The 24,822-nt window shown below is 43.5% G+C and overlaps 2 long non-coding RNA genes across 3 annotated transcripts; both read left to right on the forward strand.

Annotated features, from left to right (window-relative positions):
- The first annotated feature begins 151 nt into the window (after positions 1-151).
- Positions 152-20,042, forward strand: LOC308486742. 2 transcript variants are annotated; one of them, XR_013991254.1, is made up of 6 exons: positions 152-278; positions 1,549-1,586; positions 1,970-2,018; positions 2,256-2,368; positions 4,005-4,137; positions 19,909-20,042. It is a non-coding gene; the product is annotated as an uncharacterized lncRNA (long non-coding RNA). The 2 variants fall into 2 exon arrangements; XR_013991255.1 differs by lacking the exon at positions 19,909-20,042 and adding an exon at positions 16,630-16,760.
- Positions 20,043-20,097: 55 nt separating this feature from the next.
- On the forward strand, positions 20,098-23,085 carry LOC308486762. The gene is made up of 2 exons (XR_013991280.1): positions 20,098-21,243; positions 22,637-23,085. It is a non-coding gene; the product is annotated as an uncharacterized lncRNA (long non-coding RNA).
- Positions 23,086-24,822: the final 1,737 nt, after the last annotated feature.

A 24,822-nucleotide genomic window follows, 5' to 3' on the forward strand; every position in this document is an offset into this window, starting at 1 on the left:
AGTGCAGAAGGAGATTTAGGAGAGGCTTTGGTTTTGGTTTTTCTTATTTTGATTTTGATTTTCTCATTTTGGCTGTTATTTCATTTATTTGATTCTTAAGATCTGATTTTAATTGTTTTAATTTTTAATTTAAAAAAAATTTTTTTTTTGCCAATCAGCCCTGCAGGGAGGCAGGGACTGTTTTAATAGGAGGCGGAGGCAGCAGCAGCAATGCGGTCAATTCCAGAAATTCAGGAGGAAGGCAGGATCAGTGGACTTGTCCTTCGCGGGACAGAATGGTAAGTTTGTGGGGCCCCATCCTATTCTTTGCTACATTTCCTTCTCTCCAGAACAATTCATGTAGGTTCATTATCACATGGTGTTGATAATGCCAAGGTTGCAAGCTCGGTCTTTGCATGGGACGGCTGCACTGCCCGCCGAATCAGTTAGTCTATCTTCCCTAAATGGGGGGGGGCTGAAGTGGTGACACCCCCCGCAGTGGCGATTCCAGGGTCCCCTCTTAAAGGGGTTTGTATACGGGACGCAGGTGGCGCTGTGGGTTAAACAACAGAGCCTAGGATTTGCTGATCAGAAGGTCGGCGGTTCGAATCCCCGCGACGGGGTGAGCTCCCGTTGCTCGGTCCCAGCTCCTGCCAACCTAGCAGTTCGAAAGCACATCAAAGTGCAAGTAGATAAATAGGTACTGCTGCGGCGGGAAGGTAAACGGTGTTTCCGTGCGCTGCTGTGGTTCGCCAAAAGCGGCTTAGTCATGCTGGCCACATGACCCAGAAGCTGTACGCCGGCTCCTTCGGCCAATAAAGTGAGATGAGCGTCGCAACCCCAGAGTCGGCCACGACTGGACCTAAAGCTAAAGGTCCCTTTACCTTTATATGGGACTTACTGGCCATACACTGAAAGGTTGTCAGTGAAGCGGTTTCCAAGGTAAAATAATGTAGGTGTTGTATGTCGACAAGGCCTTGCTCCTGTCAGCAGTCACGCTGCAGCATCCTGCACTAATTGCAGCTTCCAGGTGATGCACAAGGGAAGCCCCACATACAGTGCATGGCAGTAATCCAGTCTTGAAGCAATCAGGGCATGAATTATGTTAGCCAGGCTCTCTCGGTCCTGGAATGGCAGGAGCTGGTACCTCCTTTCCCTCCAAGCCCTGAATGCTCTTGGCTGCCTCTTTGCGGCTGTTATGAAGTCCTACAGTTCATTCAACTGCAGAAAGAGGGAAGGAATAGGTCAGGGTGGCAGCTCAGGGTATAGGATTTGTGGGGGAGCGGAAGCTAGTAAGAAAAAAAGTCAAAAGAGCCAGACTGCTGGATCTGGCAGGAGGCCGAGGCAGCTGATAGGACAGGGCTAGGGACAGTGGCCAACTAGAGGGCCACATTCCCTTGTGAGCCACATTCGGGGGCTGCAGGCCAAGATTGGCCCCCAAGGCCTGGGGTTTGCAACCCCTGTAGTAGGAGTGTAGAAGCAGGGGAATCAAGAAGAAGATTATTGCAACAATCTTGGAAGCTGCAAAGGGACGAACTAACCTGTCCCCATGTCCTTCTCTTGTTGCAGTTGTGAGAAAGCTATTCCAGACCTTCCCAGACCTTGAGGTTAGTACTGGGGGAAACAAAAGAGGGAGTGTATCCCCCAGACCCTCTGCCTGCTGACTGTGGTCTTTGCCCCCAGTTCTGCAGACTCTGAATACTTCCACCTCCACCCTCTAAAAGGCTCCCAAAGCACCTAATGCAAATAATGTCCCTGGGGTGTCAGGATGATGCCAGAGGCATGTCCTGCCCTCTTCCCCGGTGCTGCCCTTCTACCTCTGCCCAGGAGGCTGCAGGGCCCATGGAGGTCCTCTGGGGCAAGGGATTGGGCCTTAGGGAGGCCAGTCTTTTCTGGCTTGGGCCTGCTTGTGGGCTCTCTTGCACCTGTCAATGGTGGGTTTTGTACTTTCACAAAAGGTGTCTGATCCAGCTTTCTCTTTCCCCTGCAGAAGGCAATAGCCCGACACCGGTCCAGAATTTGGCCAGCACCTGAAAAAGGTAAACAAATCTCCACACCCCGGGGACTTTTCACTTAGTAGCGTTATGTTTCATGCCCGAGAAAGACCTCCCAGACCTTCTTGCTGTATTTGCTGTGCCTTGCAGGCCTCAGTAGGCAGGGCCCTGACTGACTCCAACTACAAAAGCTGAGGTGGTTGAACCCTTGGGTTTGGGTATTCTTTGGCAGGCTTAGTTGAGAGAGGCTGCTAATTCAGTCTCTTTTTCATTCTCTTCCAGAGGACATAATTGTAGAAGATATAGAACTTCCGGCGGAGCCGCGGCCATTGAAAGAAGGAATGGATGACATTAGAAAACACTGATCTCTTGGACTTAGAGGGCCGCGATAATAGGTACGGGTGGCCTTCGTACCTATGGTACGACAAAGTAAAAGTACACAAAGGTTTTTTAAACCATGCGATTAGAAGGTCGATATACAAAGTATGGGAAATGAATAAAAATTTATTGGATCTATTTAGGGGTAAACATGTTCAGAGACAGACCAGTCATTTATTTTTTAAAAAAAGAAAAATTAATGCATCAAGGCATCATAAAGGAGTTGCCAGAAGAGCTTTCAGAACTGCAAAATCACATAGCACAGCACGGAAGTGGACACAATGGAGAGAAAGCATTACTTTTTGCTTGTTAAGATGCTTAGGAAAATTTACCATTCCAACACCCATTCTTGTGTTATACATTTTTGCAGCCCTCCCAAACTCTGTAAAGCAAGGAATAGTAACTTTCATTTTACAACTGGCAAAGTGAAAGGCAGAGATGAGCAAATGATGTGCTGACTTTCTTATCCCTGATCTATATCTATCTATCTATCTATCTATCTATCTATCTATCTATCTATCTATTTATCTAGTTGCTTATTTGTCTATCTGCACACCAAATAGGCAAATCATCCGTTGCTTCTTCAAGGCCACCCTGTGAAGCAGTGGCTGGGACAGTATTATGGCAGGCCAAAGATTGTAACAGGAAGCATAAAATAATTCTGGACAGCACAGCTGCGAAGTGAATGAGATCCTGTATTGTCTGAGTTTGGAAGACCTTGGTTGCCTAAGTTAGGTGTGTCTGTTATGTTGCACAAAGCTGGACCTGTTTTCCTGCTAGGCCACCCCTCCTGTGCTAGTGAGCACTGTTGTGGTAGCCAATGCACTCCATGAAACCCTGATAATGCTGACCGTGGGTTTGGCTTGCCCCCTCAAATCTTCTTTCTCAAAAAATAATGCACGGGTAAGAAAAGTTCCCTTGGTGGTATCAAAATTAAACTGCCCCAGATTTACTGAAATGTTGACCTGTTACAGTTGTAAACCTCACTTATTCTGGTGGGGTAGTTTCTCAGAAAGGGCATCAAAACATGTTCACTTGGGAGTCCTAACTTTTTGAAGTACGTATTTGGAACTCAAAATAATTTGGTGACAAGTACATTCAACTAGTTCGGCAAAAAGAAGTCTCATCACATTCTTTGTCTGTATCAACCCGCTTTGCAAGTTGGAGAATCTCAGATGACAGGGTTATAAAGAAATAAATAAATCTCTGCCTAAGACTTAGGAGACTGTGTAGTAGCCAGTGTTTTTTTAGATGAGTCATTTGTTTTACTCAGCATAAGGTAGCTCCTTTTGTCTTTATATTTAGGAGTTTGGGAGTTATGCAAGCAATAAAAACATCTATAACTAGCCATTACATACCACCATTTCCCCCTCATGGGCATAAGGTGTTGAGCCATAAAACCAGGGCACCAATTTAGTAGCATTATATCTCAGTTTGAAACAGCAATAATTCAATCAGCTATGTTAAAGAAACAGGCTGTACTGTATTGGACTTTCCTACGATTTCCCTTTCAGATCCTTTCATACAGTGCTCAAATTACTGGGGTGGTGTGATAGACAGAAGAGCCCTTCCAGGTCTCTTACCTTTTGTGACGTTTGAACCTGAAATTACACAGATTCATGCAGCAATCTTATTTATGTACTTTAATGTCAGGCATTAGAAATGATTGCAGGTTGGAGCCTTACGGTGGGCTGCAAAGAACTGCACATAGATTTCAGCATGCCCAAGGAACTTGTATTTTGCAATTTGTTGCCCCCGCCATCTTGCACAGCAAACCACTTTTGAGGTAAGTTGATTATCAAAAGGTGATGTGTGTGTGTGTGTGTGTACCATTCAAATAAAAATAAAAAACCCTACCAGGCATGCTCAAATTAGTCCTCAGCATCTCAGTTGTTAGTTCCCAACTAGACTGCCTTTAAAATAAGTACATTAATTCAATGTACAGTACCTCTAAAAGCCTATCTTGCCCTAGGAAGAACATAAAAGTAAAGGTAAAGGGACCCCTGACCATCAGGTCCAGTCGTGGCCGACTCTGGGGTTGTGGCGCTCATCTCACTTTATTGGCCAAGGGAGCCAGCATACAGCTTCCGGGTCTTGTGATCAGCATGACGAAGCCGCTTCTGGGGAACCAGAGCAGTGCACGGAAACACTGTTTACCTTCCCGCCGGAGCGGTACCTATTTATCTGCTTGGACTTTGACGTGCTTTCGAACAGCTAGGTTGGCAGGAGCAGGGACCGAACAATGGGAGGTCACCTCGTCGTGGGGATTCGAACCACCGACCTTCTGATCAGCAAGCCTTAGGCTCTGTGGTTTAACCCACAGTGCCACCCGCGTCCCTCAGGAAGCACATAGTATGCTCCAATAAGCCATTTCTAAAAGTTATTGCATCTCTGAAAACCCTAGCAGGGTACTCAATTTTTATTTACCTTAATGAGAAACAGACTGGGCAGATAGCTGGAAAAAGAAGAGTCCACAAGACTTTCAAAGGGATTGATGCCATTATGGATGTCAGTTATCAGGCTCAAAATACTCTTCTGTTGCCATGGTGTTCAGATCTATTGATTTTTTTTTCCTTTGGTAAAAGTTGCTGAAAATGCTATTTATTTCACAGTTCTCTCTCAGCTATCGTATCTAATTTAGCAAAACGAGCTCTCCATGTAAATCACAGTTGCAAAACTGGTTTTAAGGTCATTTGAATGTATTTCTGAGATTTTGATCGCAGATATTTTATCTGAGATATCTGAAACAGTGCAAAAGGCTCAGTGGGATTTAAAGATCTGGATGTAGGAATGACCTGGCAAAGAAGAAAAGGAAAGGAGGAAGACAGCTTATCCTGTCACTTTTCATATGTGGCCCTCAGGAAATACCAGTACCTCAGGCCTATACATCTGCAAAGCTAAATCCTGACCCTCCCAAAGGAACACCTATACATCTGCTTTGTTTGCCTGCATGACCTACAGATTCATAAAACTAATGATGAGGTGGGGGGAAATGGGGGGTTGAAGAGGGTCAGTTGGGCGGGGGATTGAGAAACGTCCCTATTTTCATCTGAGGAATTGTTGGAGGGTGTGCAAGCTGCTATGCAAAGCACAATTCAAAGTGTTGGTGCTGAGCTTTAAAGCCCTAAACGGCCTCAGCCCAGTATACCTGAAGGAGCATCTCCACCCTGCTCGTTCAGCCCGGACACTGAGGTCCAGCCCCAAGGGCCTTCTGGCGGTTCCCTCCCTGCGAGAAGTGAGGTTACTGTTGGGATACTGCCAGGGAGACAAAGGCCATTATGCCCCCACGCCGATGCCGGACGATCCATCGATCTTCCGTAGATACAGTATCAGTCAATTAGCAACACGAAGCCTCAGAAATAGCTTGCCACATTCCAGAGCTCGTGCACGCTCTATCAGCAGAGTTCGCACAACGAAAGGCGCACTCAGGAGAGCATTATTTACAACTTTATTCAGCGTTGATCAGAACAAAGAAAAAACATGACTGCCTGCTTCGATGTCTCAGGCACAGAGAGAGAAACGAAAGCAATGTACAAACATAAACTTCCTGTGAACAGGAAATACGCAGACTCTGTGACTCACAAAGCCTACTCCCTTTTAAGGTGGAACGGAAATATCCTAACATCCTCCCCCTTTCCGTGTAACCTGTAGTACCTGTGGTTCAACCCAATTGCAACCTCTGTACATAAACCTTAAGTTGTTCTCTGTTAACAACCTTAGACAGCAGATCAGCAGGAATTTCATTTCCTGGCATGTAGGACACCTGAATGAGTCATTTCTGAATACACTCTCTTGCACGATGTAGCTTAATCTGCAAGTACTTGGTTCTTTGCTTGCAACTCTCTGAGTTCAACAAAGCCAAACAGGATCTATTGTCTTGATACACTTGTATAGGACATTTCATAGAAACTCTGATGTCCTTAAACAGTTGCACCAACCATTCACAATCCATAAGTGAAAATGACAGAGCATTGAGTTCTGCTTCACAGGAACTTAGGCTTATTGTCGTCTGCTTCTTGCACAGCCAGTCAAACAGACAGTGGTTGTACATGTAGCATACTCCAGAAGTGCTTGTACCATCCGTGGTGTCACTTCCAAAACTAGCATCTGCAAAGATTTCAAGACCTCCAGTCTTCTGACTGGTGAACCTCAGCCTGTAGTGCAAAGTCACTTTCCAATAGCGGACTATGCGCTTCAGAGCTTTCCAATCCTGAACAGTAGGATTGTTAGCATGTCTGCTAAGCAGGTTAGTGCTTACAGCTATGTCAGGTCTTGAGCATCTAGCAATGAAATTCAACTTGCCTAGAATGCATCTGTACAGCGTAGTGTCAGAAAACGCTTCAGCAGTACTATCTACCTGGTAACCTGTCACCATCGGTGTGTCTGCTGGGTTTGCATCAATCAAATTCAACCTGGTTAATACATCAGCAATTTTCTGTGTTTGGTGTACCAGAAACTTACCTGCTTGGTCCCTCTCCACCTGCAGAGAAAGATAGTTGGATACCTCACCAAGATCCTTCATGTCAAAGTGCTCCTTCAATTGAGCTAGGGTGCTTTGGTACAAAGCCTGATTCTTCCAAAACATCAGAAGATCATCAACAAAACATAAACAATACAGTTTGTTTTGCCCCTCCTCCTTGACAAACACACATGGATCAGCTTTGCCCTGGTGAAAACCTAGAGAAAGCAACGTCTCAGTGAGTTTTGTGTTCCAACACCTGGCACTCTGCTTGAGACCATATAAGGATTTCCGCAGTTTACAGACCATTCCCTTCTGTATCTACATTCCACCAGGTGGAAGCATATACAGCTCTTCCCCCAAAACCCCATACAAAAAAACTGTATTAATGTCATGATGGGAAACATGCAGTTTCTCCTCTGCAGTAATCTTGAGCATCAGCCGAATGCTCTCATACTTGACGGTGGGTGAGTAGGTCTCGTGGTAATCCTGTCCTGGTACCTGTGAAAAACCTCTGGCAACCAATCTGGCTTTGTGTCTGACAACCTTGCCATTCTGGTCTGTCTTGGCCTTGAAGACCCATTTGCTTCCAACCCGTCTCATTCCTGGGACTACCGGTACCAGCTCCCAAGTTTGGTACCTATTCAAGGAATCAACTTCAGCCTTCATGGCATTAAGCCAAGGCTCAGCATCTTTAGAGGTTAACTCCTGAACTTCTTTGAAGCTTGAAGGTTCCCACACCTTCTCTGAGCTACTAAGAACAGCAGTTGCTGTTTTAGCAAACTCATCAGCAAATCTCTTTGGAGCTTTGCCTTTCGTGGCCCTTTCGGATCTGCGTACTAGACGCAAGTCTTCTGCACTCATCTCCTCCTTCTTAGGAGAAAAGTGACCAATGGTGAACAGTGGTTCTTCCAGTTCATTGTCAGATGCATCAGATGGTCTGACTGAGGCCTTTGCGCTCTTGTAGTCTGCTGTGTCATCACTGTCGCTGACATCAGCAGCAGCGCTGCCCACTGAGCTGGAATCCGAACTCTGATCATCATCATCATCCTCAGCTTCCTCTTCTACCTCAGCATCATCTGCTTTTTTCACATCACCTTCATCTTCCTCTGGGTAACTCTGGAAAATTCCCACATTTCCCCCCCACTTAGGATTGTACTCAACACTCCTTGTGAACTTAATGGACTTAGAGTTGGTCATCCATACCCTGTATGCACCTTTTTCGTACCCCATGAACAAACCATGTGCCCCACGCTTCCCAAGCTTGTTGCTCTGTGGGGTGTGTACCCACATGTCAGAACCAAAGATTCTCATGTGCTTGACGTAAGGTTTCTTACCAAACATCTTCTCATAGGGAGTACAACCAATAGGTGATGACAGTCTCCTGTTAAAAGTGTAAACATACGAGTTCAAAGACTCCCCCCAAAACTTCTCAGGGAGATTGGCATCATGCAACAAGGTTTTCATGCCTTGAAGCAATGTTTGCTTTGCTTGCTCACAAATCTCCCATGGAGATCCAGGACTTGAGAGGCTATGCTGGATTCCCTTCTCGGTCAGGAAAGCTTCAAACTGCCGAGAAGTGAATTCAGCCTCTCGATTAGTAAACAAACAGCCAATGTGTTTACTGTGAACATTCTCCAACCATGCACAGAATGCCTTGAACCTAGGAAATGCTTCCGATTTCTGCTGGAGCATAAACACATGAATGTACCTGGAAAAAGAATCAATTAAAACCATGAAGTACCTTGCTCCACCCACAGAGGGCGCAAGTGGACCAACCAGGTCTGCATAGACTAGCTGGTAGGGTTTGGAAGCCTGCCTGCTAGACTCCTTGCCTTTTGGAGCAACCTTCACCTTGTTCTCTGCACAAGATACACATTTCATGTGAAACTTACAGGGCTTGATGTTCAAACCCTCAACCAATTCAGGCATCTTGGCCAGTGCCTGCCAAGACACGTGAGCAAACCTTCTGTGTGCCTCGTGAATGCATCCTGCACGAAGAACTTTGTTAGTTTGTGCAACACAACAAGAATCAACATTAGACACAGCAGCACCATTGTCATCATAAGTTATACAGAACAAACCATTTGCATGCAAAATGTCCTCTTTGCCTTTCCTGATGACACAGATGCTCCTCTTGAAGGAAATCTCAAAGCCACGCCCAGTCAGCTGTGGGACACTGAGCAAATTGTCTGCAGAACCTGGAACATAAAGTACATCTCTGATGGTAGTGTGCAGACTTGCCAGTTTCACAGTCCCGACTCCTGCAACTCACAACGTCTTTCCATCAGCCTGGTGGATCTCTCCATCTTGAGGTGTGAAGGAGATAAAAAGGTGCCGATCCTTTGCCAGATGGCGGGTCGCTCCAGAGTCAACAATAAACCTTCCTTTGGCTTTTGGGGACGCAGTGCCAGCAAACAGAACCTTGTTTTCCACTGGCTTGGGCTGCTGCTGCTTGCCCCCCTGCTCCTGGCCATCAGACGTGCCTTTAGCCTTTGGTGAAGCTGTGCCAGCAAACAAAACCTTGTTTCCCACTGGCGTGGGCTTTTTCTGCTGCTTGCCCACCTGCTCCTGGCCATCAAACTTGACTTTAGCCTTTGGTGAAGCTGTGCCAGCAAACAAAGCCTTGTTTTCCACTGGCGTGGGCTTTCCAACCCCCTTCTGCTTTGGGCCATCTGCAGGCATCTGTCTCTGTTTACTTCTGGCCTTCCGGTATCTGTGAGGATGACCTTGGCTCCCATGAGAAACAGAGCTCTCAGCTGCCGATTCCTTGGCTCCCCCTGGAGGCTGGAATGCTGCCTGGGATGACATCACAGTCAGCTCCCCCTGCAGCTTGCAACCGGTGCCCTCGGCATCCCTGCATTCACTCGCATTCTGGGAAACAGCCAGGACCTCCGATGCAGTCAAACTCTGGGCTGGGATGACCGGCAGATGGGCTACCTTCAAAGCATTCCACATCTGACGTGCTGTCTTGTTGCCAGCTAGCGTAGCAATTTCCTCCAGAGAGACGGACAAGACTATTACGTCTATGGCCCTTGAATCTTGGGCCCTCCATCTATCTGTCAGGGGAACTGGAGGGGCTTCACACACAGTATGCCACACTTTAAACTCTCGTAGTAGACTCTCACACCACACAGCCCAGGTCTCATAATTGTGCCGATTTAACTTTGGGCACTCAGTGCCTTCAGAGGCTTGGAAAAACTCCATTCCAGGGTTTTACTTGAGCCGTGAGCCTTTATGCCTTCAAAAACTTCTTATCTCGGCAGTTCATAAATCACGAAGCCTGCTTGGCTCGACTCCCAGGCCAATTAGCCGGCCGGACATCAAAGTCTCTCTGCCGCGGCAAACAGAAAAGCCTTACTTTCACTTTTCCCAACATACCTCAACAGCAGTCTTACTCTCCTGTAAGTGCCGTGAATCTGGGCCCGAAACCTGTTGTTGGGATACTGCCAGGGAGACAAAGGCCATTATGCCCCCACGCCGATGCCGGACGATCCATCGATCTCCCGTAGATACAGTATCAGTCAATTAGCAACACGAAGCCTCAGAAATAGCTTGCCACATTCCAGAGCTCGTGCACGCTCTATCAGCAGAGTTCGCACAACGAAAGGCGCACTCAGGAGAGCATTATTTACAACTTTATTCAGCGTTGATCAGAACAAAGAAAAAACATGACTGCCTGCTTCGATGTCTCAGGCACAGAGAGAGAAACGAAAGCAATGTACAAACATAAACTTCCTGTGAACAGGAAATACACAGACTCTGTGACTCACAAAGCCTGCTCCCTTTTAAGGTGGAACGGAAATATCCTAACAGTTACAGGGAACCAGGCAGAGGGCCTTCTTGGTAGTGGAACGCCCTCCCATCAGATGTCAAGGAAATAAACAACCACCTGACTTTTAGAAGACATCTGAAGGCAGCCCTGTTTAGGGAAGTTTTTAATATTTGATCTTTTATTTTGTTTTTAATATTCTGTCAGGAACTGCCCAGAGTGGCTGGGGAAACCCAGCCAGGTGGGCAGGGTAAAAATAAATTATTATTATTATTATTATTATTATTATTATTATTCTGGTTTTGGTGCTGGAGGAGACTCTTGAGAGTCCCATGGACTGCAGGAAGATCAAACCTATCCACTCTGAAGGAAATCAGCCCTGAGTGCTCACTGGAAGGACAGATCCTGAAGCTGAGGCTCCAATACTTTGGCCACCTCATGAGAAGAGAAGACTCGCTGGAAAACACCCTGATGTTGGGAAAGATGGAGGGCACAAGGAGAAGGGGACGAGAAGAGGACGAGATGGTTGGACAGTGTTCTCGAAGCTACCAGCATGAGTTTGACCAAACTGCGGGAGGCAGTGGAAGACAGAAGTGCCTGGCATGCTCTGGTCCATGGGGTCATGAAGAGTCGGACACGACTAAACGACTAAACAACAGCATTATTCTGGTTTAAGTGTTAGTTCAGTCCCAAAGGCCACTGAACTTGCTAACAATCTCATTTTGTGCCTATAACCCAAGAACATTTTCAGTCAGTTTGATCCAGTGAACTCCAGAAGCAACATAGAAGTGCTACTGTTAAAACAACGGTTTGCCTTCACTGCATTCATTTAGCTGGGTGAGGACTTTCCACACATCTCTTCACTGCTCTGCTTGCCTGCCTCACCCAGCCTGCCTGGTTCTGACGCTTCCCTCACCCTGAGGCATGCACAGTCCCTTGCCAATGGGCCAGTACAAATATAGGATAGAAAGAGATGTGTTATGCAGTCTTGGAAAGTACAAAAAGTTGGAGTCAGCCCGCTTTGCGATTTAGGAGCCCTTGAAATAAAAACGAAAAGAAGGTAGTTCAAGTCATTTGTTTCAACACAATCAAAATTGCTCTTAAACTAAAAATGGGTCTTCCCAAATGTCTAGGGAAGAACTAAGGCTGCGCTTCAATGCACACTTACTTGGGAAAAAGTTCAGTTGAACACAGTGGGACTCCTAAGTAATCATTGCCAGTGAAACAGGCAATCGTTATATATCTATTGCCAATCAATACTTCCTCTCATAATAGTGGCTGCTTCCCATTTACTAAAACACAAACACTACAACAAAGTCAAATAAGACGAGGCTATATAAAGCCTTCTGAAAACAGAGGTTATACCTCAGACATAAAAGAGAGATGGCTTGAGCTTCCAGTGTGCTTTAAACCAATCAGGAGCAAAGCGTCTAGAATTATTAAGTGCCCAACGGGCTGTCAAGTGATTGCAAACCTTGTTGTTTTCCATGATGGACAGGTGACTGCAATTCTTCCAGAAGTGATGTGGTATTCAAGGAGCACAGGAAAAAGACCTTTCCATTAATGTTTGAATTATTCGTGCTTTGGAGACTAAACATGAACGTAACATTATAGAGGGGTGTGATTTGAATACCAAGTAGGTTGTCTGCACTAACCTGCTTGCATGTCAAAGAACATTGTATTTAGTCACCCACTAGGAGCATGGGTTAGATTTACAAATATACTGAAATCAAGCAAACGTTCAGTTTATGCTGACATAAAACTAAAGTTGTTATGATTTGCATCTGTGGAAATCCTTAACATGTAAAAGACATTTGTATCATAGAAAAACAACCAGACAAACTGGAACACAGAAAATTTGCACAATCTGCTATTTTTTACCTTCTCACTGACAAAATTTAGATTGTGGGGCTACTCAGACCAAAGTCTTCCTTCTTAAGATACTCTCGGTGTTAAAGGGAAGAAAGATTGTTTTAACATTGTTTTGAAATAAACTTTGGAAACAATTTTTCTAACAATCCTGTTCACAATTACTAGTAATGTTAGTTTTGCTTATTCATATTTTATTGCACACAATTAACTGCTGATTAGAGGGGTATGTTACCTGTGAAATTATTTTAGTAGGAATCATAGTAGTCACATTTCTTAATGCACATTTACACAAGGTGCAATAATCCTGATTGTTGATATTCCCCATGTGCCTTCTTTCAATATCTGCATTTGTCCCTGTAGCCCATCACAACACACTATAACATACATTATTATTATTAATTTATTGAATTTATATACCGCCCTATATCCTGAGGTCTCAGGGCGGTTCACAGAACAAAATCAAAATATAAAACCACAAAATATATAATCAAAATAAAAACAACAACCCAATAACCACCCCCCACACAGCAAAAAACACACACACAAAAACCTAAACCAGTAGATTTTTAAAATAACAACAAACCAAAATGTTGCGATTGCTTTCCATCACCAGGTGCATAAGTTGACTCTGTGTAACACCAATTATGCTTTAGTTTTGAACAGTTTTCATAATCTTGGTCTGAATTATAATTGGTAAAACGAGCCACAAAACACTCGGCCAAGTGGAAAGTGAGGGAAGAGTGGAAAGACTGAGAAGTGTGTGAACAAATGTTTGGAAGGCACTTAAAAAGCAACTCCATGCCAATGGCCAAGTTCCAGCTGCTCAGACTTTGAGCTTTTTGAAGAACTGAGTGAGAAAACTGTTGTAATAGAGAACTGCGAAGAGGAAGTCCACTCTTCAGTTCCTTTTGCCTTTAGATCTACTGATAGAAAGATGGTATGATGATTCCATGAAATTTGGTGAGCGTAAATATAATAACAGGGACGCGGGTGGCACTGTGGTGTAAACCATTGAGCCTTGGGCTTGCTGGTCGGAAGGTCGGCGGTTCGAATCCCTGTGATGGGGTGAGCTCCCATTGTTTGGTCCCAGCTCCTGCCAACCTAGCAGTTCGAAAGCACGTCAAAATGCAAGTAGATAAATAGGTACCCTTCTGGCGGGAAGGTAAACGGTGTTTCCGTGCACTGCTCTGGTTTTGCCAGAAGCGGCTTAGTCTGCTGGCCACATGACCCAGAAAAACTATCTGCAGACAAACGTCGGCTCCCTTGGCCAGTAAAGCGAGATGAACTCCGCAACCCCAGAGTCGTTCGTGACTGGATTTAACTGTCAGGGGTCCTTTACCTTTTTAAGTATTATAACACACCCACTCTTCCAGTGACAACAAAATGCCAAGCTCTGCAAAACGAGTCTAAAGTTACAAAAACCATATGTTAACGGTCCCCAGATAAGTGAAGAGAAAAGCAAGTAGGATATCAGCCCAGAACAGACAGTGCAAAATGTTCCATACTTCCACTTTCATGGAAGCAACAGCATGGAGGAACATTTGACTTGGAGCAACAGGTGCTGCTTCCCGGCAGCACTTTTCTGGAAGGTTGTGGGATCTGAAAACATGCGGATGACACACAGCTCTACTTCTCCTTTACATCTGCAGCTGGGACAGGGGATGTGCTGAATGAGAGCCAATGAACTGAAGCTTAATCCAGATTAAGACAGAGACGCTGCTAGTGGGTGGTTCCCTGGATGTGATCTTTGCCTGCTCTTGACGGGCCTGCACTCCCTCTGAAGGAGCAGCTACATAGCTTGGGGGTACTCCTGAATCCTTTGCTGTCAACTAAGGCTCAAGTGGCCTTGATGGCACTGAGTGCCTTCCATCAGCTTCGGCTGGTGTGCACCTAATTAGACAGGGATAGCCTAACTTCTGTTTTCTATGTTATACATAGGGCTTCTGCTGAAGACGGTTTGGAAACTGCAGCCGGGTTGCTCTCTGGAGCAAGACTGTCTGAGCTCCAATCCTGGTCTGGCTACACTGACTATTAATCAGCCTCTAAGCCCAATTCAAAGTGCTGGTATTGACCTATAAAGTCTTATGCAGCTAAAGACTGTTATACCTCAAAGATCACATCTCTGCTTATGAACTGACTTGGACCCTGCGATCGCCGTCTGAGCTTTTCTTTATGTGCTCTCTCCCCACGAGGTCTGGATGGTGGCAGTATTTTTAAAGGGCCTTTTCAGTGGTGGCTCTGCAGATCCTCCCTTCACAATACAGTGGTACCTCTGGTTACGAACTTACCGTCATTCGTTCTGGAGGTTCGTTCTTAACCTGAAACCGTTCTTAACCTGAGGTGCCACTTTAGCTAATGGGGCCTCCCGCTGCCGCCGCGCGATTTCTGTTCTCATCCTGAGGTAAAGTTCTTAACCCAAGGTACTACTTCCAGGTTAGTGGAGTCTGTAACCTGAAGTGTTTGTAACCTGAGGTGTTTGTAACCCGAGGTACTACTGTACATGGAAAGCAGTGAAGCCAGGACATGATGGAAGGAGCAGACCCAAAAAACTTGCTCTTGCTGTCTCCTTCAGTCCTCTGAAGCTTGAGCATATAAGAGGGCTAGGGCTACTGTTGTACATCAGAGTGCTCCCAGAGGGTATTGTTTTTTTAAAAAAATGCATTGGGCCATGAAATATTTATTCTTATTCACATCTGAGATTCTCTTTCTCCTCCCCCCACTACCCTGTAGCACAGCCTTTGCCTCTTTCATGAGACCATGCGTGTAGGGATGGTTGGGGCAGAGGATTTTGCAGTTTTAACTAGGCCAGAATTCTTGTAATGAGCAGGGATCTCTGGACATTAATTTCTCAGGAATGTGTTCTGTTAGCTTCTAACCATTCTGATTAAAAAAGAGAGCAATGTACAGCTCAATAACCGCGAGGAAACAAAATTAGCCAATTGGGAAGGAGGAGGCAAAGATTGAAAAGCCAGTGGTAATTTAAATGTTGGACTTTAAGCCTTAGAGGGGAGAAAGTCAGGACTACAGAGATCTAGGTCAGGTTTCAGAGCCATAAAATTCAGATTATGGGTAACCAACTTCTGTTGGGGGTATACTTAGATCCAGAAAGCATGCAGGAGCTAAGTAATGGCAGATAATCATTCTAAATTCCAGCCGAATTTCAAATCCCTCATTCAGCTTCTTCAGGCTAAATTATCCCAAGATCCAGAATGATCTTTCTTAATGTGTTGCTTTTATTGTAATTGATGCTCTGAATACCAACCGATAAAATGCTGGTAGCTACAATACATTCCTTTGTAATTGTAGCTTGTTCTCCTTATAAATGAATATGCACTTTTTCCCCATTAGAGTTATTTTATATAAAAGATGACAGTAAGTGAAATTAATCATAAGGAAATAGCTAATGTCAAAAATGCAATATTTCATCATTAGTCATTCCACTAACTTCTGGACATTTCTTCTTATTGCCTGAGAAAAATAAAAGAGTTGACATGGCTAAGATTAATTCTGTGATGCCCCTGTAAGTTCTTAAACTTGCTTTCAAAAACAGCCAAATCAAGCAGATGGACAGTGTGACATATCCCCATTTGCAGAGCTACAAGTTCCACATCCCTGAGTTTGCTCCTCTCTTCCTAACCCTTATTCTAGATACTGAAGTGCCATTCAAAGGCCAGAACAGAGCACGGATCTGGTGAGCCAATTGGCACGGGACTATGATTTTGAGGGGGGCTACTCCAAGCCCTCCTGATAGAGGCAAAGGGGGACTCTTTGGTATACGTTATTGAGATGGGGTCTAACTTTCCCACCTGGCCTGGACCTATTCCCAGCTTTGCACAGCCCTGGCCATTCAGGCAGAGTTCTTGGAGGAGGGTTAGACCACTGTTTTCAGTTATATCCGCTGTACAGGATCCCAAAACTGTAAGGTGAAGTGTGAGAGCCGTGCTGTACTCCAGTGTTCAATAGGTTCTATAAACATTGCACATGAAAGCAGCCAACACATAGCAGTGTGTTTGATATGCCAATCACGCCCTGCTCAAAATGAAAGGTAGATTCACTCAGGTCTAACCAACCACTGTCATAGATATGCTACTATGGAAGGGGAGTAGCTGGGGAGAGAAATCTTTCTGATTTAGCAGATTGTTAGCAGATCTTTTTCATTTCTACTGCTGTTGCAGCAAGAGTGACTTGGAAAAGCGTCACTTGCAGAGCACTCAGGGCTCCAAGAAGGACTACACCCGACTGCTAAAATACCCGGCAAAGTGTCCTTTAGTAGCTCTCGGTTGGATTCAGTCTTTGCAAGAGATGCCCCAGGTATGCGAGGTCATCGTCATGTTGGATTAAGGAAGGCTTCTACTGAGACAGTCCAGTGTGTCTTGACTTACAGCCTTCCCATTTTCATAGAATCATAGTATTGTAGAGTCGGAAGGGACCCTGAAGACCATCTAGTCCAAACTCCTGGGATGAAGGAATATGCAGCTGTTCCATATGGGGATTGTTATGTACTAAGCTTGGATCCTAGAACAATAGGCAGGTAGGATCCTAGAATGCAACAACCGATTGGCTTGCAGGAGAAGACCAATCAGGCTCCAGGAGGCAGTGAATCAGCCTATTAGGCTGGTAGGATCGTAGAATGCAACAACTGATTGGCCTGCAGGAGAGGACCAATCAGGCTCCAGGAGGGAAGCAGAATCAGCCAATCAGACGGGACTCATTGCGTAAATAATGTATATAAAGGCCTGAGGTTTGGGGTGCAATTCAATCACTGTTTTACAAGCTGCAATAAAGAGCATGAAATCACTGCAGGACTTCGAGTATATTTCAGGGATCAAACCTGCAACCTTGGCGTTACCACCACCATGATCTAACCAGCGGAGCTATCCAGTTGGTTATTTTGATGAATTGCTGTATTTCCCTTTTCTCTGCCAATGGCTATGGTTTCCAGGCTATCTTGATGGGACTTCTCATCTGGTGAAATTTGCTACATTGGCAGTTAGAGTGATGTTTTCCTACTAGATAATAGTCAAGTCTGGGGACAGAGGGAATTCTGTATAAGGCTAGTTTGCTTTTTTTAGCTCCACTAATGGAAAGTCTTCCAATGAGAAAGGGCAGGGCCAGCAGCCTTCTTAGATTACTCTGACCCATATCCAGAAGAATCAGCTTCTAATCCTTATCAAGACCTGCAACTAAAACCAAACTACAAATATGTATGACAAATCTCTACTTGTCCATATGTTGCTGTTAGCTTCGGAAGGACTATTTTATATATTATATTTGCCTTGTAAATTTAGTAGCCTTCACATAAAGACTGTGTGGATTCCCCCACCTCACCCCGCTTTTTCTCTCCAGTTTTTTCCAAACACAACTTGAAGGTGTTTTCTCATTTTCATCAGTGCACAGTCTTCACTTGGTAATTCTAACAGCCGCAAAACACTGGATGGCCTCATCTTGTGCTTGCTGCACACAAACACTGGATTACTCTAATCCAATCTAATTTCATAGGATATAGAGTCCAGTCTCTTAAGACATATGTCTGACCTAGAAGTGCAAGTATATTATCGCAAAGCACTTTTACAGCTAGAGGCGCACACAAAAATTATTGCAAAGATATAACAATGGATAATGTATGATTATTCATTTCGTCATCCTCTTTCAGTGGAGAAAACTAGTTTTAATTAATATACAACCCACATTACCAGACAAACAACACTCTTTTTAGGTTAAGGCTGTGTACACACCAAAGTGTCAATGTGCAGCTGAGTCACATTGATCCAATTTTTCTGTTTGTGCTTTTGTGCATGTTCATTCATACACGAGAGCTTTCCGTTGAACTTGTCCACACCAGTAGGCATTGGTTGATGGGATGTATTTGCATTGAGTTTTGTTGCCCCAACCCTTCAATTAGTACTTCCACACCCTCCCCTGGCAACCTGAGGTCCTTGGTGGACATGAATACAGGTATTTGTTTACCTGTGTGCATGGCCATCACACACACACACACACACACACACACACGTTTTCCAATATATCAGACTAGCATAAAATGGCAGGTTTAAAGAAAAGTGTGTGTGTATTGTGGCTAACCCACTCTCTCCACCACAACAAAAGCCTTATTCTTATATTATTACCATATTGTTCTTATAGATACCTACCATACTTCAGCTAGGGAAGGAATCTACAGGAGAGATGTTGAATACAGTAGTACCTCAGGTTCCATATGCTTCAGGTTACAGACTCCGCTAACCCAGAAATAGTACCTCGGGTTAAGAACTTTGCTTCAGGATGAGAACAGAAATTGTGCTCCTGCGGCGTGGCAGCAGCAGGAGGCCCCATTAGCTAAAGTGGTGCTTCAGGTTAAGAACAGTTTCAGGTTAAGAACGGACCTCCGGAATGAATTAGTACTTAACCCGAGGTACCACTGTACAATACTTGGCTGCGGAGAAACACAAAGGGAAAGGAGGTCTACATTTAGAGTTTTAAAAGCGAGAACCAACCCCTTATGCTTAGGCCTGGAAATGAATGGGTGGCGAGGGGTGAAAAGCGTTCTAGGATTCTTCTAAGCTAAACTTTTCCTGCTGCTCATTGATGATAAAACCATGTTACAAGTGGCCTGTTTAGCTTGTTGATGTTCCAAAGTGGGTGTATCGCCTTTCCTGGAAGCAGCAATTTTGCAACAGACTGCTGTTCCAGAAGTCTTCATATTTAGCACAAAAATCTTCTTACTTGGACAGATTTTCTTTTCAGGTTGCTTGGCAATTGCAAGAGTGTGGGCGTCTGACTCTCCAGCACCTCTTGCTTAGATTTTATTGTGTTCTTTCTCTCTTTTATTCCATATTTACAGAAGAGAGGTGATCTCTCTGTGCGTGTTTGATTTAACCCCTGTTATTATGGACTTATAGGCACATGTATGCATATGTCTGAAAACCCTTGTAGAACAGCAGACGCTAGCAATTCAAAAGCCGCAGTATGGTAATAACTTTACTAGAAATGTCACAATATTCTAATAATTGTTACAGTTCTTCAGGCATGACAATACAATGGCCCTTCAGCGTACTTTAAAAGCATTTGTTATGGTTACTTCTTAACTCTTACAATGGTGCAGTTCTGTAATTTTAGACTTTGAAATGGTCTTATGGGGAATCCACCTTTAGAAAAATAACGTATATTAATCCAAAATGTAGGGAGACAACCCTCAGACCCTCCCCAAGTGTCCCCATTTTCCAAGGACAGCCACGGATTTACAGAAGCCGTCCCAGTTTCTGATTTGATCCCTGAATGTCCTGCTTTTTCCCTATGGTAGGACGTTCCTATTTTCAACGGAGAAATGTTGGAGGGTGTGCAGTTTTGTGGCTCCCCCAAACCAAGGAGAAAACATCTGAATGGGGAAGGTTTTTTAATGTTTAATGGGTGGCATTTAAATAATAATAAACCTTTTTATTACTATTATTATGGAATAGGATGTCCCTGTTTTCGTCAGAGAGATGATGGAGGATATGAACCCTGCTACATTTGGGAAGGCTGCTGCTTATTCTGCTGAGTGAGGTCCTAGACTTCTACCCCAAGGTCTTACCCTGATTTCACCACTGCACACAGTAGGTAAAGGTAAAGGTGAAGGGACCCCGACCATTAGGTCCAGTCATGACTGACTCTGGGGTTGCAGCGCTCATCTTGCTTTATTGGCCGAGGGAGCCGGCGTACAGCTTCCAGGTCATGTGGCCAGCATGACTAAGCTGCTTCTGGCGAACCAGAGCAGTGCATAGAAATGCTGTTTACCTTCCCACTGGAGCAGTACCTATTTATCTACTTGAACTTTGTGCTTTTGAACTGCTAGGTTGGCAGGAGCAGGGACCGAGCAATGGGAGCTCACCCCATCACAGGGATTTGAACCACCAACCTTCTGATCAGCAAGTCCTAGGCTCTGTGGTTTAACCCACAGCGCCACCCGCGTCCCTGACTGCATACAGTGGTTCAAGTCAATTAAGTAAAGACAGTCTTTTATAAGCAGCTTTTCCTTCCCATTTGTTGTTGTTGCTGGATCCAGCCATTCAAAGCAGAGCACCTGGAACAAGCAGTATGGAAGGATGAAGCGAGGGGAAGGAAGGAATGAGACGTCTGTCTCAAAAGGTCGCAACGAAAAGAGCCCTTTAAGTGCACTTTTAAAAAAACTGCTATTTAGATAAAATTAGCCGAAGCAGATTAGCTTCTTTCTCTTATAATGCCACAAATTACGTAAGCATTAAGACATTCCATCACAAAATTAAAGATTATGATTTCTGAAATCTAGTTTGAAGAAAATCTACACTAGGAAATAAAGCTCTCCTTCATGTATTAATTAACAGCAAGGGAAATTAGATGAACATTGGTTCTCTCTATTAATACCTTCTTTCAGATTAGTCCCAGTAGGAAACTGAATAATTTCCTCAGGAGAATTAAAGCCCTTCTATTTGTACTAATGACGGGGTGATTTATAGGATATTATTAAATTATGTGGAGCAGCAAAGAGGCAAGCAAAACTAATGAGGAAAAACAGGTAGCAATTATGAAATATATGGTGACTTCGTAAGCATTGTTTAGTTTCTTTATGTTAAGACTTGGAGGCCTGCTACAGCTTGATCTGTACTTATGTAAGGTCTACATGCGCATAAGCAGGAACTCTGGCATGACCAAAGTTTCCAATCATGCGTACAACTGCAGCGTCCATTACTCACCTTTGGCCAAGTGAGTTGAGAATCGTTGGGTGAACGGATGAATGGAATAACTGCTGGATTATTTCTAAAGGTGCTACTGAGAAGGTGGGTTCTAACTTTAGCAGGTCAGTATTAACATTTATAACATTTATTACGAAGGATTCAAATGCAATACAAGCATAGATAAAGCAACATAATATCATCAAATACATCCGCCTTCATTATGTTAGTTCAACACAGTCATAAAGCATCATTTCAGTATCACTAATCAACTAGCAATTTATTATTATTATTAAAAAGGTAAAGGGACCCCTGACCATTAGGTCCAGTTGTGGCTGACTCTGGGGTTGTGATGCTCATCTCGCTTTATTGGCTGAGGGAGCCGGCGTACAGCTTCTGGGTCATGTGGCCAGCATGACTAAGCCATTTCTGGTGAACCAGAGCAGCACATGGAAATGCCGTTTTTTAATTATTTTAATTTTAATTAATTAATTAACATTTAATTATTTTAATTCTAATTTTTAATTATTATTATTACTAATTAAATTTGCATACTGCCCTTCACCCCTAGATCTCAGGACGGTTCACAAGGTAAAAAAACACAAAATAAATAATAAAAACAAGAACAAATACGAAGCAAACCAATTACCCCCATTATACCTTTTGACACACACAGTTAGTCCCCTTTGTTGCTACCCTATTTTATACTATTAGCTATGCTTAAGTGCTTAATCTCTTTGAGGCTTCTACAGAATGAATTGTTGCATTTTCCATCTCCCGATGTTTCCAAATTGTTTTCTTATCCATAACACAGCTTGCTTATCCCTTTCAGTCACGTCAAATATGGCATTGTTTTCTTTCCATCGAGCAATCTTTCTTCAAAGACAACTTAACCCAACGATTTAACTGTTTTGGTCCCTACAAAAGGCACGCCTTGCCCTGGGTGCTGCTATTTATTCTAGAACCAGCCCTGTTTGCTGCTCTGCCTCAGGCAGCAAAATGTATTGGGCCAGCCCTGTGAACCAAAGAAAGCAGCGTTCCTGGTGGGTTTATCGAATGGATTTTATGAAAATTCCTTAGCAGCAAAAAGGGAAGACAGAACGTACAAAGGAAACACACACACCCATACACCCATGTCGGCCAATTGTACAATTGGATATAAGGAGGCAGGAATTACATGTTCCTGCAGAGGGACCTTCTTTGGATATGACAGTACTCCAAATTCAAGTCTAATATAATTAACGTCACAAATGACAATCCAAAACCTTTGTCAAAGTTATAGAATGTATAAATTTCTTAATATTTGGAGTATATAAATAAACAGCCTGTTTTTTATTTTTTAAAAACCTTAAATTTTCTGTTTAGATTCTAAGCAAGCACAGCTGCTTATGGTAGATTTGAGGAAACTGCACTGTACTCATTGTCTACATACATTTTGAAAGGGTGGATCATGCCTAGAGTAAATCTTAAGTCAGAATGTCTTCCTCTTTTTTTAAAGTCCAGGACGTCAAAATACAAAACACAATGGCTGAATGTGTGAATATACAGATCTACATACCAAATAAGCTACATATTTAAAGACTCTCCAATTTTCCCTATTGCATCAAAGCAACATGTATGATCGAAATCTGGGGAGGATCAAGTTCAAAGAGATTTCAAAGATTTGTATTGTCAAGGGAAAGGATTTGATACTGCAAGAGATTGTTGCAGGCTTCACCCAACACAGAAAGATCCTATGAACCATGTCCCTTGATTTAGTGTACATATAGCAGGAAAACTCCAATTCAGACCTCGTTAGATCTTATTTGTGGCATTAGGGATCGTTGACCAACTTAATTGAAAACAGGCATGTAATAGCTGAAACTTAAATGAAATACACCTTGCTTTGAGGATGATGATGATGATGATAATCCTAATCGTAATAAATGACTTCCACACACTCTGCAAGTGCTAGTTATCTGGAAAGGCCTTTCATTCTTGCAACAAGCAGCAATAATTTTGGAAATTTCCTACACTCAAAAGTTTCATTCGCTGGCTCTGAGTTGATTTATGATTGGATTTATTGCACTTCCCTGCAACTTTCCATTTAAGTGAATTCCAAAGTGGCTTTCAAACAATATATTTAATCAACAGCAATTTTTAAAAAATCACAGTTAAAGCACAAAACATCACAGTTACAATGCCCGAGCCATTTAAAAGCTGAACATACCAAGTCATATAATAACATTAAGAAATCAAGACTAAAACAACTATAAGTTTATACATTCGACAGAATGACATGGTTGCTCTCATGTAGAACTTAGCAAGAAGGAGGAGGGGGACAAAACCAGAATTAGTTGGATCTGCCTGTCATGGGCTCTGGTTTCACCTACTGTTGACCTCCTTGCCTCCCAATCCCAGTAGGCACCAACCATCTGCCATCGTCTGCAGACCAGAAGCCTGTTTGTAACTAGCTAGACCAGCAGAGGCATACTGTTGTGCAGAAGTTGTGCACAGGAAGGTATAAGCAGGCTCTCCTAGACTACCCCACCTCCTACGTTGACAACAACCTCATTACAACAGCATTAACTAGATGAATACATCAAAAAGCATAAAAGAAAACAGCTTGTGTGGAAGCAAGCTAAGCTGAATTATGTGCAACAACCTTCCCTTCCTATGGAACCTCTGTTTCCATCTCCTGTTTTGGGTGCAATGACTTATTACATTCCAGCTATGATTAATCTATACGTTTTAATTAGTATTGATAGAGTATTATTATTGTTTAATGCCAGCATGCAATGTTTTTATTTTATATTATTTCCTTTTGTTATATTTTCAATCAATATTTTAAAAAATAATTTAAAAACAGTGTGTGGACTGAGTTGTGCTTCTTGCCCTAAATTACCCAAGCACATTTCGCTGCTCTGAGTATTCCAGAGAACATTCTTGCAGTGCAAAGTTAAGGGCCAAAGCCTGTGTTGACAGATATAAGCCTCTAGCTTTTTAACTCAATTGAACTTTGGACTTAACTCTTGGATCACTTACAGCAATCTAAGAGGTTGCTGGCTTGAAGCCTGATTCTACACATCTTTGCTTAGAAGTAAGTGCTGTTGCGCTCCAAGAGATCCTAGGCAACAGGGAATCAGATTGTACCGTTAAGTAATTGTGCAAACTGGCCACCAGAGCTCAACTTGCGAGAACCTGGGAGAGGGTATATCACAATTTCTGTGATTAGAGAAATAAGACCCAAGAGATCCAAAACGTTGAGCTCTGTAATACAGTTTGACTCTTGCATAACATGCTGCGAATGACAATCTTGAGCGCCACAATTAATCATGAGAATGGATCAAGCCATTTTAATGGAGTACTCACCAAAAGAATTTGATGTATGATGAGACATCGGTCACTACATGTGCTTCACGAGGAATTAAACAACAACAACTCAGAAGTCGCATCTGTAGAAAAGAGGAAATGTTTTGTAGATATCTAAAGACATCACCCTGGATTTATAGGGCTCAGCTGAACTATAAATCCACGGGATAATAATAATATAATAATAATTTATTATTTATACCCCGCCCATCTGGCTGAGTTTCCCCAGCCACTCTGGGCGGCTTCCAACAAAACACTAAAATACAATAACCTATTAAACATTAAAAGCTTCCCTCAACAGGGCTGCTTTTAGATGTCTTCTAAAAGTTTGGT

This window comes from Podarcis pityusensis, assembly GCF_964106645.2.
Source record: "Podarcis pityusensis genome assembly, chromosome: 10".
In the NCBI taxonomy this organism is placed as follows: Eukaryota; Metazoa; Chordata; class Lepidosauria; order Squamata; family Lacertidae; genus Podarcis; species Podarcis pityusensis.